General features: G+C 40.7%; 1 protein-coding gene across 7 annotated transcripts in view; it reads right to left on the reverse strand.

Moving 5' to 3' along the window:
• Nucleotides 1-18932, reverse strand: part of LAMA2 (laminin subunit alpha 2) — a 3858378-nt gene that overhangs the window by 3160083 nt on the left and 679363 nt on the right. The window lies entirely within an intron of this gene.

Raw genomic sequence — 18932 nt, forward strand, 5'->3', positions numbered from 1 at the left:
CCAGAGGATCAAGTACAAATTAATGTACCAAGTTTTTGTGGTTCACGCTAACAAGGATTGCGTTTATTAGTTGAGTGGGGCTTCCCCCCACTTCAGTGAATAACCCGATTTCTAACTGGGCCATTGGCCAGGATATTGTGCATACTGTACATTTCATCTATGCAGTAAATGCAAAAGCTATTTGGATGTCTTACTGTGAAGTGGAACTGTAACTTGCAGGTCTTGTTTACATTTCTCTCAAATCAACTTAATGTCAGTTTGGCACAATGCCCATTGACATGAACATAAAACAAGTATAAAAACATCATTTAAAATACCTAAACAAGCAAAACAAATCTTGAAGTTCATTAAAAGTAATTAAATTAAATAGATCATTATTCCTGCCCAGTTCAACTTGCTCAGCAAGACGCTAGTTTATTGTAATTGAATCCAAATTAATATAACACGTAAAAGACCCACTTCTCCTAAAACAGTAAAGTGCCATCATGCATGGTAAAAAACTCAGTAAACGATTAATGAAACGATAAGCATCTATGGACCTCTTTGAAACAGTGACTTTGAATGTTCCAAGCAGAATATAAAAATGTGGCTACTATATAAAAAATCTTAGGGTTCATATTGCTACTATTTGCTTTGCAAAAGAATAGAATATGAGACTCGATTTCATCCTGGGACCTACAAGATGAGCAATGTCTGGAAATGGGACTCTCTACTTGCCAGTTATTGCAAAAAGAGGGTGTCTGTAAAGTTTACCAACCTACATTTCATTTGGAGGGTTCGGGCAACCTTGGTTGAGTGTAGTGTAAATAAGACTCAAATTTGAAGTCTCATTTAATTAAGACATAATTACTGGTCAATTGACCCACAGAAGATTGGGAAAGGAGTTGTTCATGATTCCAGTACCAACATCTATTCTTTACAACATATTTAGCATTGATAGGAAGAGAAACAACGCATAACAAATGTTGATTCTATTCCATACTTTTTGCATTGGCAGGAAGAGAACCAGTGATATCCAAAAAGCTTCAAACGCCAAGTCAATAAGGGACTTCTTTGCATATCCTAACCAAGGAATTTTAAGTGCACTTAAGTTCGCCAAAACATATAAAAAACTCATTTGACTGGAGGAGAGATTTTCTAACCTCCATACTTAAACGCAATACATACTTGGCATCAATTTCACGTGGGCTACCATAGATTTCAGGGCTAAGTCTAGTCCAATAGATAACATAGGGGTACTCTGCGGAAGTCTCAGAAGAGAGAGGAAAAAAGTATTCTCCATTTTTTCAAGTTCAATGACCCCATATCTCTGAGACATACATAGATGCACTCACCGCTTGTGCTCTATATACCGGACTCTACATTGGTCAACACTATCTGCTATTCAAGGGCAGCAGTGTGATCAATAAAGACCCTCAATTACCTGTGGTATCATAATTTATATTGCCAGAATGATTCATATTGTTTTCTTTTTCAGGACGACGCCAGGTCAAACAGATGGAAAACTAATAAAAATACATTTATAATTGTATGATTTGTGTTACGTGTCCACCTATTTGACTTGGTGTCTTCCTTAAAACGAAAACTGCGAAATCTTAAGATCCAACACTGGAACAATGAAACATATTTATTTATGGGCTTCTATGATATGAGCTCTGGAGCACTGAAAAGAAAAAAAGTGAGGAATTGAGGGGCATATTACCAAGGGCCTTATCGCCGCTTTAGCTGGATTTTTTCCCGCTAAAGCAGCGATAATTTTATCGCCCTATTACCTAATGTAAATGTAAATGTATTTGAGCTTATATAGCGCACAGCTACCCACAAAGGGTTTCCCGGCGCTTGCTTAGGGAACCCATCCTGGTATTCCCCTGTGAGATAACCCTGGCAGGGTATCCACAAGGTGAAAGCCAGGCATCCCGCCGCGAGGGGCCGTTGTGGAGATTAAGCAAGCTATTGCCCAGAGTCGCAGAGTGTGAACCCGTGAGTTGAGAAGGCACCGGAGCGAGAATTATCGAGTCCGTGGAATTTTTTGAGCTCAAGACCCACCGATGCGGGGAATTGAACCCTGGTCCAGGGCCGATCTCAGCTTCCGGGTCTGCGCCTCTAACCCCTGAGCCACACTTCTCCACTGTCGCTAACACCAGTTAGCGACAGCTTTAAGGAGATAGCGATCATCTTTGGGCTCACTTTGCATGTCAGCCATAATTATCGCTAATGACATGCAAAGTGGACGTGCCAAGATGTTAGCGACTGGAAACAGTTGCTAACATCGCTATCTCCTATTATCTACTTTTGGAATTATTCACGCTAAGCGCGAATATCTCCAAAAGCTAACGCCTGCCAAAAGCAGTTCTTAGCCATGTTATCCAATGGAAGGTGGATAACATGGCTAAGAGCATTGTCACGATAATCCATGAATATCGCAGATTTTTCAGCGATATTCATGCATTTCGCAGGATTTTTACTGCTTTTGAGATAAACCTTGATAATATCAAGGTATCTCAGCGGTAAAAATCCACGGTGCTTGGTGATATAATTTTACCCGCTAACCATGCATAGCGATAATTATCCCTATTGCTTGGTAATATGCCCCTGAGTTTGATAAGATTGAAAATAGAACGACTAGTTTAACAACAAATATATTTCCGAATGAGTCATTTAAGATTTTGTGATATGTTTGCAAATAAAGTCTGTGATAAATACTCCGCTTGAAGGTATTTAATGTGTATGAGAGTTATTAGTTGCTGGTAGGATTTTCTGGCTTCTCTTTTGGGCGAGAGATGCAGGGCCCTTTTAGAATGAGAAAACCCCACGTTCTAAAATTGTACATCTCGTGTTTAGAGTTTTCTTTAGCTGTCTCGAAACCAAATTGTTGTGCGAAATAAATTGGAGTAAATAAATATATCATGCCCTAATTTGGCCTATTACGTAAAAAGAAATGCGAAACACTGACATGCAGCAGCAGGGGTGCCCCTGGCTATGTCTGGCCAGAAACAAACCGTAACTGCAGATGTGTTTCATGAGGCATGCTAATGAGAAATGTACTCCTGACTGCCTTGAGAAACAGACGTGGATTTTAATATTTGGTTCATAATTTTTCCGAAACAAATAAGCACTTTCCTGGTACAGACTCATCCAGTATTTCTAAGGAATGGAGAAGAAACGCTTAATAGTAAAGTCATCTTATTTCTATCGTCGCCGTCAGAAGATGTTTTTCATAAAACTTGAATTAATTGAAGACCTCCAAACAAAGAGAAAAGACAGGGATAATTCCTCTTCATTGTGTTCCTTAAATAGGAATTCAGTATAAACTGGAGAAGGTAGATAGATAAAAAAAATAATTACCTAAAACCTTGATATCTTTAATCTTTTAAATCACTAAATGAAATTCCAAAGAACATCATTATAATAATTTTAACTTTCAAATATATAAAATACCCTGATATCATGAAACTCTAAAATAGATAAGTCCGTTGCAACAACGTGATTAAAAAACTGAAATGTTCTCTATTTTTGTAAAATACCTCCCCAATGACACAATGTAAGTATGCTATCTAACCCCGATGTTGGATATTATGGAAAATACCCTTTCTGTCTTATCTCTAAACAAAAAAAGATGCAGTTCACGAGACAAGTTAAAAAAAAAAAGAACAGACTCGACTTTGGCTCTAGTATTGAAGTCATGCAGAATAACTTTTGCTGAACTTCCAAGGTCTACAATATACAAACTGCATCTTACAGAAGCAGTTGTGATTGATTAATTCACCCATTCATTAGTTAATTTATTTATGCATCTCAAACAAAGAAAGCATTCCTTGTTAAGCAGAGTGAGCTCTGGGTTCCTCATTGTAAAGAAAACGAGCTCAGAATTGGAACCAATTTTATGAGTGCACATGGCCTGAGTGTCTTAGGCTGTAAATTAGTTGTGTCCATGGTAAGTACAGAAGGGTCATGTCCGTGCCAGATTTCACGATAGACGCTGACATATGTCCTCTTTCCCTTTACAGCGACTGTCTAGAACTGATCTTATGTGGATACCCTTAAATTCTGACATGGAGCCAGTCTATCTGACCTACGCTGGACGTGGACATCCCTGCCATGGTATGGAGATGCTGATAGAAGCTAGTTACAGAACCCACACATGAAAATAGAGGCCACCGTTATCTCCAATGATACAACTGTTCAGACTTTGTGAATCTGTAAAAAATATACTTTGAGGGAAATTGCAATAATATTGAGCAGCATCTGGTGCATTGTCTCATATAGTAACCCAGTGTATTGCATTTAGCAAGGGGATTGAGAAAGATCTAGGCAAGCAGTGTGCAGTTTTTAAAGGACGATTATTATCCCAAACATGTATTAATTTATGTAAAAAAAAATGTTTACCCGAAATTCTGTAAGCTGTGTCCTTCGCAGTAGAATGGTTAGAGAGAGGAGACGTGAGGGGTGGCACTACACATTGGCTCTATGTGCAGTGCATAAAAGTGTGCTGCACCATGTTTAATGCACAAAAGTACAATTTAACACACAATGACATGATACACACAGCATGAGTTAATTAGTTGCCAACTGATGAAGCAATAAATAATACCAATGTTTCCACATCAGATGATTATCAAATTAACCACTATCCCACATACCTTCCCATAATAAACGAAGCTAGCCATCTGTGAACACTATGCATGTTCAAAGTTTGTATCTAAAGAATTTATTGTCCTTTCCGGCATTCATATAACAACAAACTTACACTTGTTTCAACACTGCACTATTACCCTAATAGTCATGTGTGTGTTTGTTTCATGTCCTAAGTTCAGAAACGCTCAGAATGATTATGTAATAATTAGGTCTCACTCTTAAAACTATTTGACATTCCCATGCAAATCGCCCGATTTACAAGTGAACTTTACCAATAAAGGAATATTGGGGCAGATGTATCAAACGTTTTTTTGTCGCAAACGCTGCGCAAAATAGCAGCGTTTGCGACAAAAAAATCAGAAAATGCAATGTATCATTGATATCGCATCGCAAACTTAAGGAATCGCAAATTTTGTGATTCCTTAATTTTGGGTCAGCATTTAAGGAATCGCAAATTGTGATTCCTTAAATGCAATGTATGAAGCATTCAGGTTTTGCGAATTTACACTAAGAAATCGCAAATTACCACCAAATTGTAGTTGGTGGTAATTTGCTATTTCTTTTACAAATGCACTTTTTGGCATTTGTAAAGGTGCCATGTGGCGCTCATACATGCCCTTAGCACCCCCTGAAATGTAAATTTCAGAGGTGAAGCAGGGTGTCCTTAAGACACCCTTACACCCTTGAAATTATTCTCAATTTGCGATTAGCAAATTGCGAATCGCAAATTGAGAATAACTTCACATTCATTCCTATGGGCCTCCTGGCCCATAGAAATGAATGGGAAATTATTCCTTATTTGTGAATTCGCAATTTGCTATTCGCAAATAAGGAATTTTAGGAAATCGCAAAAAAATTGGGATTTTGTAGAGACATACCATTTTGCAATTCTCAAATAGCGATTCTCAAAAATCGCTATTTGAGAATCGCAAATAGGTAATTTGATACATCTGTCCCACGGTTTCTCACAAAGAAATGTGTGTACTCACGCAGAGTTCTGTGTGAGTAAATCTGGTCCAGCGGGAGGGGAAAGAAGTTCCAGGGAGGAAGTGCCCTGGAAGTTTGTACGCACTCACTAACATACATGTTCATTGGCATAGGCAAACTATAGTCCCAACCCTTCTCACTATGTAAAAAAGGTAGATTTTTGCATAGGTCAATGGCAGGAGGAAATCCCTTTTTTAAAGGTACAATAGAGAATGAAACTCCTCTGAAAACGTGTAGGTGTGTAGTGAAGGACTTTTCATAAGGTGAAAAATACTCACTCCCTTGAGGAAAAAAATCTACCAGCAGGAACACTAATCACTAGCGTTATCTTGAAATTTTTATTGTTGCCTGAAAACTGCTGGACACACAAAGAACTCTGTGCCATATGTACAAGAAGTGGCGAAAGCTACCGCTAACGCTAGTTAGCAGCAGTTTTCTTAGTGCTTTGTACCGCTGAAAACTATCGCCTTGTTAGTGACGTATGTACAGGACGTCACTACATGGTGATAGTTTCAGGGATCAGCAGTGAAAACTGCCACTAACATTAGCGTGATGGTGATAGGAATTCCAGCGTTAGCAAGAGAAAACCAACAAAAGGCCCATTAGCAGCAAAAAAACGCATGTTAGTCAGCCCAACATAAGTTTTTTTGCCTTTTGGAAAAAATAACCTATCATTTGAACTCCAATAGAAAATAAGCAAAAAAACAATTACATGCAGGCTAGAGCAGGCAGGGCCAAGTGCAGCACACATCAACAACCCCTCAAGCAACCCTACATCCAGGATGACCAGGACCAGGAGGAGAGACTGGATGCCTCGCAGGACCTGGGCCTGGAGCCTGGATGCCTCACTGGACCTGCATCTGGAGCCTGGATGCCTCGCTGGACCTGTATCTGGAGCCTGGAGTGGGATGCGGAGGAGCTGTGGAGTCCATTAGCCATGGCGGTAGACATTGAGGTGCAGCGATCGCCTATATCTGGTGGTGAAGTCTGGAAGGTCGCATGGAGACACGTTGCTGATCTGTGTGAGAAGACCACCTTGAGCCGCTTGGAGCTGTGAATGGGAGAGGCGCTCATGCGCACCAACATAGGGAGGTCTGCATCACATACTGTGATCCACCACTACACCAGGGTGCACGGAGAACATTACCAACGGTGGGCAGCGGCTCTCTGTATCACAGGTCGGATGATGCTGCACTACCGGATGCTGTGGAGGGTGAGGCTCCTGAGCTGCACCGAACTTGTGTGGCGGGAGCGCTGCAAATTCACGCCTAAGGGGGCCCTGATGCATCAGCTGCATCTTGAGGTTCACCAGCTGACTTGTCGGTGACTGCTGTACCCAGGCTTGTGAAATCACACCTGGCTGAGGCTCCTGCTGGCTGATTCACAGATTTCGAGAGAGTGCAGTAGATTGCACTACGGTGTCAATGTTCAGGTCAGGAGAAGTTGGGACACGTAGCGGAGGAGGCCCGGGGGTTGAGTCGCACAGGCCTAGCACCTGTGGATGACACACCCCCAGTGGCAGCTCATCCGCTATGGCAGAATAGCGTTGCCCCATTGCTTTCAAGCAGTGCAAGAAGAGGAAAAATCATCACATGATGATACCTTCAGGATGTAATCATGCTATGCTTCCTTTGCTAGCGGGAGGGTGGGTAGGGCTGCTCCACTCACGGAACAAGGCAGGGGCAGAGTGGCATACCTACTCAAGTGTGCAATGACTGTTTGGTCGCCCAATGCAGTCATGCGCACTGTCCTGTTCGCAATGCAGGCTGCATTACAGTCTGTATGAAGAGCATGCCCACCCCTCCAGCCACTGGCTGAACGCCTTGTCCCGGTGCAAATGACCAATCCCAACATTGCATTGCAGCGTTGTGATTGCCTTAGCGAAGGTAGCCTGGCTGCCTACTCCTATTACGGGAAGCAGACTCAGGAGAGCAGGAGCAACAAAGACACGGGACCCGGCCTCGAGGTAAGATTTCTCTCATTTAAATATTTACAACACCCTCTCACACCCCCCCGCGGTCATGTCCTATTCAGTGTCCTTTCCGGTGTTTCCCACCTCCCAGCTGTCCAGTCCCCCCGCAGCACTCCTCAATGGCGGCCACTGTGCGGCCATGCGCAGCGGGCATACCACTGGTGTGCCAAAGATATATTGCAACAGTAGGGAAGGTGTTGGATAGCGGAGATGTAATTATTACTATTCCCACTACAGTGAGTGCAACCCTAAAACTAACCCTTGCACCACAAAGCAAACCTTGAACCCTAAAATCAATCTTTGAGTCCCCAAAACACACCCTAAAAATCATATTTGACCTAAATGCAAACTCCAATTTAATTTTTTGACCCAAATGCTCACCCGCATTTTCATGATTGACCCCAAAACACACTACAAATTTCAAATGTTACTCCATGAGACACCCCAAATTTCATCTCTGACACCCAAAACCTATACCCACCGTAAAACTTAAAAATACCCCATTACTGACCTCACAAAACGCTGTATTGGAATGCGATGTAAAGGCACCTGCATTGTTGGAGGTGCATTGTAAAGGCTTTATGATGTAATGCCTGCGTTGTGTTGGACATCTCCTGTGCCAAAGGCAAGCCAGTCTGCGCCCTTCTGCCCCTGGACTGCGCTCAGCACCAAGGACTCTTTCTCTCGGACACTCAACCACTACGGCTCCACCACCTTACTCACCATCAACCCTGGATGCCACATCACCTTCAAGGACCAACATCTGCTTCGGACCGGCCATCGCCATCGCCATCACTGACTGCTACTAAATCACCAGCAAGGACCACCCTGGCCATCCAGGAGGAGGCATTGCCATCACCTACAGAATCACACTCTGACTCACCATGCACTCTAAAGGCTCAACAGTGACCATGGAACACGTCAACTTCCAGATCCGGACCAACTCCAAACCCATACTCTGCAGCACCATCATCTGAAGGCACCCCGGGCCATGGACACCCATTTTCTGATACCTTGTAGACCTCATTCCACACCAGGCTCTCCCATCCACCAACAACGTCCTACTCGGCGAACTCAAGCAGCGCTGCAACACTTTTCATGACTGAGGCCCAGGAATGTGCACTATCTTATTGATGGTGCGCATTCCTACCCTGTAGTTTTGTCGCAGGGCAGCGCTGCAACATTGCTTGCGGCAAGGTCCAGGACCAAAATCTGCTGGAAAGATGACCCAAGTGTTATCTATATTTGTAAGACCTGCTTTTTTTCTGGTCTTAAAAAACTGCCTCTAACTGCAGTTAGAGGCAGTTTTTTTGGTCCTCCAAAGTTCAGGAATCCCCTTGTCAATAAGGCAACGTTGGTTAGAGGCTATTTTTGCACTGGAACGCCTCCCTTGCATGTCATTGTCACTATAAGAGTGGAGATCTTTAGAATGAAAATTTTCACTGGAAAACTGCCACTAACAGAGGTTAGCGACAGCTTCTACATATGGCGATAAAAATCTCGCCGCAAAACCATGGAAAAATTTCTGCTAAGGTTGCGATAGCTAACCCTGGGCATAGTGGGCGTAGGGGGCTACGCAGTGGGCCACAGCTGTACAAACAAACTCTGTGGCCTGCGTGGCCATCTGCGTAGCCCCGCTAGCCACCCGCCTCCACCCTCTTTATATATTAACAATTAATTTTATTACTTACAAATAAATTAAACCCTACTTACCTCTACTGTGGTGTCCTGGGGATGCCCTCCTCCTCTTCATCTCCATTTCTTCTAATCCAAGCAAAAACTGCGCATTCTCGATTCCGCAAAGGGCATTTCTCACAAGAAATGTGCATGCACGGCTGGCACCCATGCAGTGTTTTCGCTTGGATTAGAAGAAATGGTGACGAAGTGGAGGAGGACAGCCCGGGGACGCCGCAGTAGAGGTAAGTGGGTTTTAATGTATTTGTAAGTAATAAAATTCACTGTTAATATAGAACGGGTGGAGGCAGGGGCTGGCCAACTCCGCTACACTGAAGGGTGTGCAGAGATTTGCCTTCTCCGCGTTCTGAGAGGAACATGGAAAAGGCAAATCTCCGCACATTCCGCGGGCTGAGCGGAGGTCTCCGCCTGGGGCTAGCGTTAGCCCCATGTACGTATGCCCCTCTGTATCACATGCCTTTAACCCATACATTCCTTTTAAACACAGTGCCTCCCAAAGGTCAGTGCCAGATGTGGCTGCTCACGTCGGATTGCCCTGTAGCCGGCCCTGAAGCCTTATAAGAGTATGTAAAAAAGTAAGACTGTTGTACAACTTCCTGCACTCCTAAAGAAATACTAGGACAGCTGGAAGAGTTGCTTTTTTGTAGCCAAGTCTACTTAAAGTTAACGATTTTTTGGATAAGCCCTATTTGGGTAAAATCCATCCATCCCATTGATTTAATTTGACACTGTCAACTATGTAAGTATGGACATTGACAGTGGTGAAGTTAATTACTGTCGATCGTGCATGAACTGATGTTTCTCATCTGTGTTTTGGTGCCAGTTAGGGCTAGTTTTAATATTCTCAGTACTGGCAAGGACACTTGGGCCTCTATGGGTAGGCGGTATGATTATTATTTTTATTATTTATTAAATGCACATCCACCAAGGCATTTTGGTGCTTAGAATAAAGAGAAATAAAAGACACATAAGGCAAAGCTTCGATGGGTTCAAATATAACTTTCTCACAGACACAGCACAGTGTCTAGGACGGTCTTTGTAAATTTCAGATAAACAGTGAAATAATTATTCCTAAAAGGGTACAATAGCACTGTAAACCCCGTTTTAGAGTGGTGGTATTATATAGAAATGAAAGAAGGACTTTTAGTGGCACATAAATATGCTGCTGAGAGCAGGGCATGTAGTCTAAACTAGCGCTGCTCCTACATATATTACTAACAAAGGTACATCTTTGATCCGTTGTTTGTGTGTCTCCCCAAATCAAATTGTTTACCATTTCACAGTGTATTTAACACGTGGCTTACCACTGAGGTTTCCATCAATGTATATCTTATAATCATGCACAAGATATGCCGTGAACAGTGTATAATTAAAATACCCCCCAAGAATAGGAGGGTATCTCAAGCGGTGGGGTGTTAATATCAATTGTGCAAGAGGACAAGAGCCATCTGAACCAGGGCCATGCAAAGATGCAAATGGGAAAAAAATTCTGATAAAATGAGTTTATGTTTACTAAGAGATCATTAGGTTTTTATGTCTGAGATTCTTACTTTTGCCTCAATACAAATATAGTGTATTAAAGGCACATAATGTAAATGTACATTCTGAGGAAGGCCATTGCAAAATGATTATAGGATGATTCACCACCGGCAGGATGTTATTATTTATTTTCTAAGATAGTGGGGAAAAATATACAATTATCTGCTGGAATGGTAGCATTTATCAAAATAGGCTGAAGAAAAGGTGGCTTTTTATAAGCAATGAAGGGCTAAATAAATATTGTTCTTAGCTTTTACCAGCCTGATGATGCTTATTATTGAAAATGTAAATTTTACCATAATATGAAAGCTGTAATTTAGTTTAGAAAAAAAATTACTTTGTCATGTATGGTCAATTCTGTTCATGGTTTTATGAATTTTTCTAATTGAAAATCGGTATTGTATTGATTTTATTGAATGAATACTAAATGTTAATTATGTCTACTTATCATTTTAGCATTCTAAACTCTTTTTATTATTTGATCAGATTTGACATGCGTCATACGTCTGATTACCAAAGGAGTGCAGACCCAGGTATTAAAGAATGACATGTGAAGAGTGGGTGACTCCTAGAAAAAACTCACAGTCCTTGGAGGAAAAAGCCTGATGGCATAAAAACCTCCTAGGAACAAAAATGTAGAATCCGAAACATAACAAGGTATAAGGGTTGGGGAGAGAGGGATTAGGTGAGGTAGAGTAACAGGGAGAAACTAAATTAGTTTCTAAGAGCATGGAACTGTTGCAAAACTCTGACTGCCGTGCGACGCAGTGTATATCACGAGATGGCCCCTGGTCCAGGTAGGAACAGGAAGTTGTATCAAGTTGAAATGATCTAGTCCAAAGGAAAACTTGAGATTATCTATCTTGGATTAGGGCAGAAAATGACCTCACCTGACCTCAAGAAGTGATTCCTATAAAAGGATTCCAGAAACATCTTGCTCCCTTTTGAAAGAAGCAGCAGCTGCACAAGAAGAGCTTGGCTAGAGAAGGAAGCAAAACAGCAATCCGACCAGAGGTGAGTAGCACACACCTCTCTGCCTTATAAGACAGAGCGGAATTGCAAGCTGGAATGACGGTCTAACTGCTCGCTGTGGTACAGAAGCTCAAGCAGTTAGAGGAGCTCCTAAGTTTTTTTTCTCTAACAGAAATGGATTGAGTTATCATATATTCTTTTTCAAAATAAGACTTTACTGTAGACTTGGTACCACAAGTATGGAGCTGATTTAGAGTTTGGCCAAACTTAAACTCTGATGTCCAATTTAGAGGGGCACTGACCATAAATATGTCAATACCAGAGCCTATTCTGGCTCTGATGGAGACATACACTTCCAACACTCCTACAGAGTGTGGGCCATGGGAGTTTAGCCATCCAAATGCCCAACCCCCTTTATTTACAATGGGTGGACTAATTCCTCTTTATTGCTGTCCACCACTAACAGGTACAAAAATGGTGGCCTATTATTCAAACAGAGTACCCTCAATCCTATAAGTTTAATATCACCTACGTAGCACTTACGCTATGAGACACATTCAACTTGGTAGTCAGGTACCAAGGGGGTGGGGTGGAAGAATGTAGAACATTAAGAGTGGTAGAGGTCGTCTGATAATCTCACTTTCTTAGGGAATATTTGAAGTGATAATAGTATCTATGCATATTTATCATACTTTTAGATCTGATTGGGTTGCGATTTATTCCACATCTTTTGAAGTCTATACATTTTTGGTATAACTTGCTTAGGCCATCACTATCCAGCATGTTTTCATACAGTCGAGTATTTGATTTTGTGGAGACTTGGGGGCTCAGGTGGTCCGATGCTATAAATACGTATCAAATGCAAGAGGTTTGTAGTTGAGTTTCCCAGAGTGAGGTCGTATGGAGATAAAACGTGTATTTAGGGGTGGGTCAAATGTTAGAAACTTCACAAACTTGAACGTATTTTCAAAAATGTTATGGCAGTAAGCTGAAACATCTTCAGTTACTTAAATTTAAAAACGTTAAAATGGGTTGAAATCAGCTGTGTAGAAGATACTTTCTGATAAATACACTTCTTTAACCACATGGCTGCTAGGCGTTTTCCCCCCCCCTGTGCTGGAAAATGCCATTTTAGTGGCACCATGACGAGCTCAGCTCGTCATCAGCACACGACACCCGTGGGTGATGACGAGCTGAGCTCGTCATCAGCATCGAAAGGGTTAACCAAGTATAGGTGATAGAAAAGGATGGTCACACAGGGACCGTCTCAGCACATCTGACTAACTATTTTGAAATCACAAACCCTAAATAATGTATTCTGAGTGCTTGGGCTGAGGAGAAGTCAAAGATGAATATCCAAAAAGTTCTGCATTTTGCCAATGGCTGTCTACTAATATTATCAAAGGGAAGGCCCAGACCCTCCACAAAGCTTCATTGTTTCAGAATGTTTATAAAATGCCTCGGACTCTTATGCACTTATATGAACATTGAGATAAAGAATCAAGTCTTCTAAAAAAAACTAAATTAGCACAGTCACAGATAATGGCAGAAACGATAGAGAAATTGAAGAAGTATGGTAAATATTAAAGCGAAAGAGGCAGATGATCTTGTTTTTTCATAGTAGTAATACATTTTTTTTCCTAAGGAAAGTGTTAAAAGATAAAGGTTTAGTTTAAAAAAAAGTGTGTTAAAGAGTTTAAACTGAGCCCCTCATATTCAGAAAGAGGAAGTGATCCCAAAGAGCCCTTTTCCTTTTTGCGAATAGGTTACCACCTCCTTTGAGATGCTGGTATATTTTCAGTGTTTTGGGCCTGATTTAGGTAGCAATACTTTACTACATAAGATACTGAATTGGTATTTGGAAGGGACGGCCACATGCCCCTTCCAGATATGGAATTTGTATTCATTCAGAATTAAATTTTAGGATTTGGAAATGTATTTCCAACTCTAAATGGCATTAGTTCATCAGGGAAAAATTTTAATGGTCACAGGCACCAATTTGGAGCATTTGTGACTGTTAAAATGCTTAGTACATCTGGCCACAATTTTACAGCTGTTCATTCTAGTAATGGTAAGGCAGCTTGGCAATGGCTACTGGAGACAAAATGATGGCAAGAATACACAGTAACATATACAGTTCTGCTATGATAGACAACATAGGAAATTAAATGTATTTCCTATGAAACAGCCCTAAGAGATTACAGAAACAATGCACATAGCGGGGGAAAGAGGGAGCAACAATACTTATTGCCCTACTGAATTGAATATTGCTCAGATATCTATCTCTCAATAGCTGCCATATTCATTTAAATGCCACTCGCTCATATAACTTTTAAAAATTTGAGTCTAAGGCTTAATCATGACCGTCAATGAATTTTACAACACATATTGGTTCTCCCATACTAGAAAGCGAATGGTTCTCTTGGGATTAGTCAATGTTGGTAAGGCTAGCACGTTTTTATTTTAAATTGAGAGTGGACTCTTTGTTTTTTCATGTCAATGAAACCACCATGGGGCAGACTAAACATTGTTTGTTGTCAAAAAGTATAATTGCAAGGGGTTTGTGAGGTTCTTCGGCCATGGCTATCAAACCTATAGTTGTGCGAATATGGGATGAGATGTACAACATAAACCACTGTTTCCAATTCGAAACTAGCCTCTTTATTATAGGCATGTACAATGCTCTTGTTTTCTTTTAGAAAATGCATAGTTCTTTTCACCAGAAGGTATTTTGGTCCATGTTAAATGAAGAGTTAATAGGCAAAATAAGAAAATATTTTGACCAGTGTCAGTATTCATCCACTCAAATGCTTTTAGTGAAATGCTAATAAAACATATTTGTACATTTTCCTATTTGAATTTTTTGAATAATAATTTAAAGTTTGCCTGAAAATGTAATTTTGGTAGAAATGTGTTAGTAAGCTTTGTAAGTACTTGTAAGGTAAACATAAAGCCTGCAATTGTGCATGTGAAGTGTAATTACTTTACAACTCATAAATGCAAAGAGTAGATAACCTGAAGAACACGCAATTTATTGTTCTGAAATGTCAAAAAGAGGCTGAGTTTAATGATATTTAGATAAATTAATCAGACTATTATGTTACTGTTTCACTTGCTATCTGGTTTAAATGAATGAGAAGGAAATTATATTTTTCCATTAACACCATATTACTATGATTATTAAAAATATGAATAAATGTGTCAAAAGTTTACTCACATCTGCTTCAAGTTCCACTGTGGGAGTGTTTTTTATTTTCATGTAGGCCACACTCTTTTTTGTCTCTCTTCTAAGAAGATGATTATGTTATACCTCTGTCTATTAACTTCCCAAAACGGCTCCAATTCACGGACCTCTGCCACTCTAATCCCGGTGCATGGTCGTCAACAGAGCAATGTCGATAAAATTTGCACAGCCTTCTTTTGCTTAAGAAGAATTGGTAAGCACTCACAGTGTCAGATATTTCCAAAATATCTTTATTTTAAGTTAGGCTTCTGTTTCCAAAGAAAATACCGACGCGTTTCGTTAGTGACAACTAACTTGATCACGGTTAGTATGTACACATTACAAAACAGCCTATAAGCAGTAGTTTACAAAACATGTGACTAGTTACCTCATTGCTATTAGGTGATGCATAGCAATATGGTACTTGTGGTCAGATACGGGTAACACCATTTATTTGACATACAGAACAGCAAGATCTTTTAAAGTGCTTTTTCCCTCTCCATTTTAATAAGGTTTGATATTTTTGTTTAATTTTATTTTTATTATTATTTTGATTTCCAAACATGTTGACACTGTGTGCTCAGGATATTGGGGAGTCTTCCTCTCTTTTGGCCCCAGTCTTCGTTCTATTTGACTAGACACAAGGTTGCATTGCATTTTTTAACACCCTTGTTTTTAATCACTTCCCTGAGTTACAAGAAGCAGTTTCACATCCTGTAGGATTCTTCCCTTATTAATGAAATAATCCGGCCGATTTTTTCTATTGCTACGGTCGTTCTTAACGATTTTTTTTTTGTTTATTAATCGGAGCTCCGATATTATGTTTTGGATGCCCATTAAGGGCCCGATGTAGGTAAATCCCATTTACCGATTTTGAAATACCGAATCTTACCGATTCGGTATTTCAAAATCGGTAAATGGGATGTAGGTCCCAACATCTGGATTCTTTACAGAATCCTTAAAATTCGGTATTTACCGATTCGGTAAATACCGAATCGGTATTTGCTATCGAATCCTATGGGCCTTGAAGCCCATAGGATTCAATATCAAATACCGATTCGGTATTTACCGAATCGGTAAATACCGAATTTTGCAAGGATGCAGGGGGTGTCACTTTGACACCCTCTGGCACCCCTGTTTTAGGCTTGTGTGCCATGTGGCACACATACATGCCCTTAGGGCATGTATGTGCGCCACATGGCACAGGTGTACATGCACAGATGTGCATGTACACCTGAATCGGTATTTTACCATGCAATTGTATTGCATGGTAAAATACCGATTTTCAAAGCCCTGTGTCAATGTTAAAATTGGCACCTACATACCAAACATGCATTTTCGGTAATTTTACCGACCGGTATATTTACCGATTCGGTAAAATATACAGAATCGGTAATTTTAACGATTCTGTAATTTTACCGAATCGGTAAAATCACCGATTCGGTAAAATTACCGAAAATGCATGTTTTTTACCCCCTACATCTCCATGGCCATTTACCGGTCGGTAACGGCCGAATTCGGCCGTTACCGGCCGGTAAATGGCCAAAATCTCCCACCTACATCTGGCCCTTAGTGTACAGACAGTACTGTTTTTATATGTATATGTAACCCGTAACTATTGCCCTCTAGTGGGCCAAAAAACCATTCGGTTCTGCTACTTTACTGAATTTTATTCTATATTTAATTTTTTCTATTTATATGTGCGATTTCTATTGGATTCTGATTTCATTGCCCGTCTTTCTTGTGCCCTCCAGTGGGCAATTGTCCTGTTTAACATGTATGAATTTATACATTTGGAGATGATAACCCTTATGTGTGTGTTACCCTGTTCTGCTCGAAAAATATGTATATATGACAGGAGGTAATTCTCTGGTCAGTTAAAACATCCCAAAACTTGATACATTTCTCATAAACATTTCCTATAGATGGACATACAATTCTTCTCTTTGATTAAGGCCCCACGCCATAAAAGTGCTAAAATTGCAAATCTGGCGGGATTCTCTCCTTCTTAAAGTCTTTTCCTGGTCACCGCCTCTCACATGTTGTGGTGTTATTTCCCAGGCATAGAACCGTAACATTTTCCAGTCCCCTTCATGGTTGCTTTTCATGTGTTTGGCAACCGCATTGCTGCGATCCTTGTTGATCGTTGCTCGCTGCTCCAAAATTCTTTTTTTAAGTTCACATTTCGTGCTGCCGATGTACTCTAAGGAGCACGGACATTTGATGAGATAAACAACGAATTGGCTTTTGCAAGTAATTACCTCCTTTATCTGCCACATTTTGTTATTTGGTTGCAATATTTCAGTTGTATTTTTGGCAATGTGGCATGCTTTGCATGAGTGGCATTTCAGGAATCCATTGGTTTTCAGCCATTGTGTCCCTTTCTTTATATCCGGATTCTGGTCGCGACTATGTACCAACTTATCCCTTAAGTTTTTCGCTCTGCGGAAACTGACATTTGGAAGGTTACCCATTATTTCTCCCACCGTGGGGTCTAGTTGTAACTATTTCCAATTTTTTCTGAGGACCACCACAATTTGTTTCGATTCTCTTGTGTAATCCAAAATCAGTCCCACAGTGTTTTCTGTCGTTGATTGTATATTAGGATCCGTTGGTATTATTTTCTTCAATTTCAGAGTGTCTTCGCTTTTCTTTTCATTTGCTCTTTACCAACACTTTTTGATTATGCATTTTTTATAACCTCGATGTTTGAATCTTTGTGCCATCTTCACGCTGTGTTTTTGCCATTCCTGAGGTTCAGAGCAAATACGACGCAATCTGAGAAATTCTCCATATGGGATGTTATCCTTTACTGATTTTTTGTGGAAACTTCCTGTATGTAACGTGGCATTAGTGGATGTCTCCTTCCTATGTAGAGTGGTTTCTACTTTGTAGCACTGCTATTGAGCCTCAAAGAGGACGGTTAGATTGATGATCACTGTGCTTCTTTAACAATACTTTACACTGGAACAACAGCAACGTTCATAATAGAAAGGAAACTGCTCTTTGAATATGTTATTTTCATATCTGTTTCAATGCATTTCAGACCTGGATGTTTGAAGCCTCCAAAGATTTTTTCTGTGCTTTGCATCTTTAGAATTTATATCAATTTATCACATGAACGGCATTTTTCAATAAAAATGTAACTTAACAATGCATTAGAAAGATCAGCTGACAAAAAGACTTCAGAATAATTGTGTTAGTTTTAATAAGGTGATCAATCTTGTTTAATCACATTTGTACATGCGAACTGTCCTCTTACTTTATTTTACTGCTCCATTTTTCATGGAAAACGCAAACACACTTGTGGATTGGGGGGTGGCTAAGACACCTAAGATGGCAGCTTCAACTAAATAGAGCCATCTCTATCTGTGTCAGACTGGGGTCGCCGGGCAGCATCTCACACCTATCTCAAGTGTTTTGGGTTTCAACTGGACAGCGAAGCCACTTCCTGTGCAGGTGTTTGCCCATCTATTAGGGTCATGTGGCGCGGCTGGGAGGGATGACTGTCCAGGATCCAGCTCAATTCCGAATTTGTGAGGAGGACACTCGCGCTTGGGTTCCTGTAATGCCAAGGAGCTTGGGTGTGTCTCGACTTGGCGCTGCTGTTGGGTGACCTTTACTGAACTTCAGTGTGCATGTTGTTCTCTAGGGAAGCCATGCGAAATATTGCACAGACTCCCCTGATTGGAACTGCAGACTGTTGAGCGAAGTGCACCTCCTTACCCCATTCCATGGACAGGCCATCTACCTGCATTGTGAGTCCCTACTAACTTTATTGTCACACTGCTCTACTTTCTCACTGGAAGTTTGTTACCTTAAGCTGGTGCTTCCTGCCCTTTCCAGCGTTGTGGAAGTGCTATGTGCCCTTCCCCCCAGAGCACCATGGGACTTTGTATATTTTGCCAG

Source organism: Lissotriton vulgaris, chromosome 6 (assembly GCF_964263255.1).
Source record: "Lissotriton vulgaris chromosome 6, aLisVul1.2, whole genome shotgun sequence".
Taxonomy (NCBI): Eukaryota; Metazoa; Chordata; class Amphibia; order Caudata; family Salamandridae; genus Lissotriton; species Lissotriton vulgaris.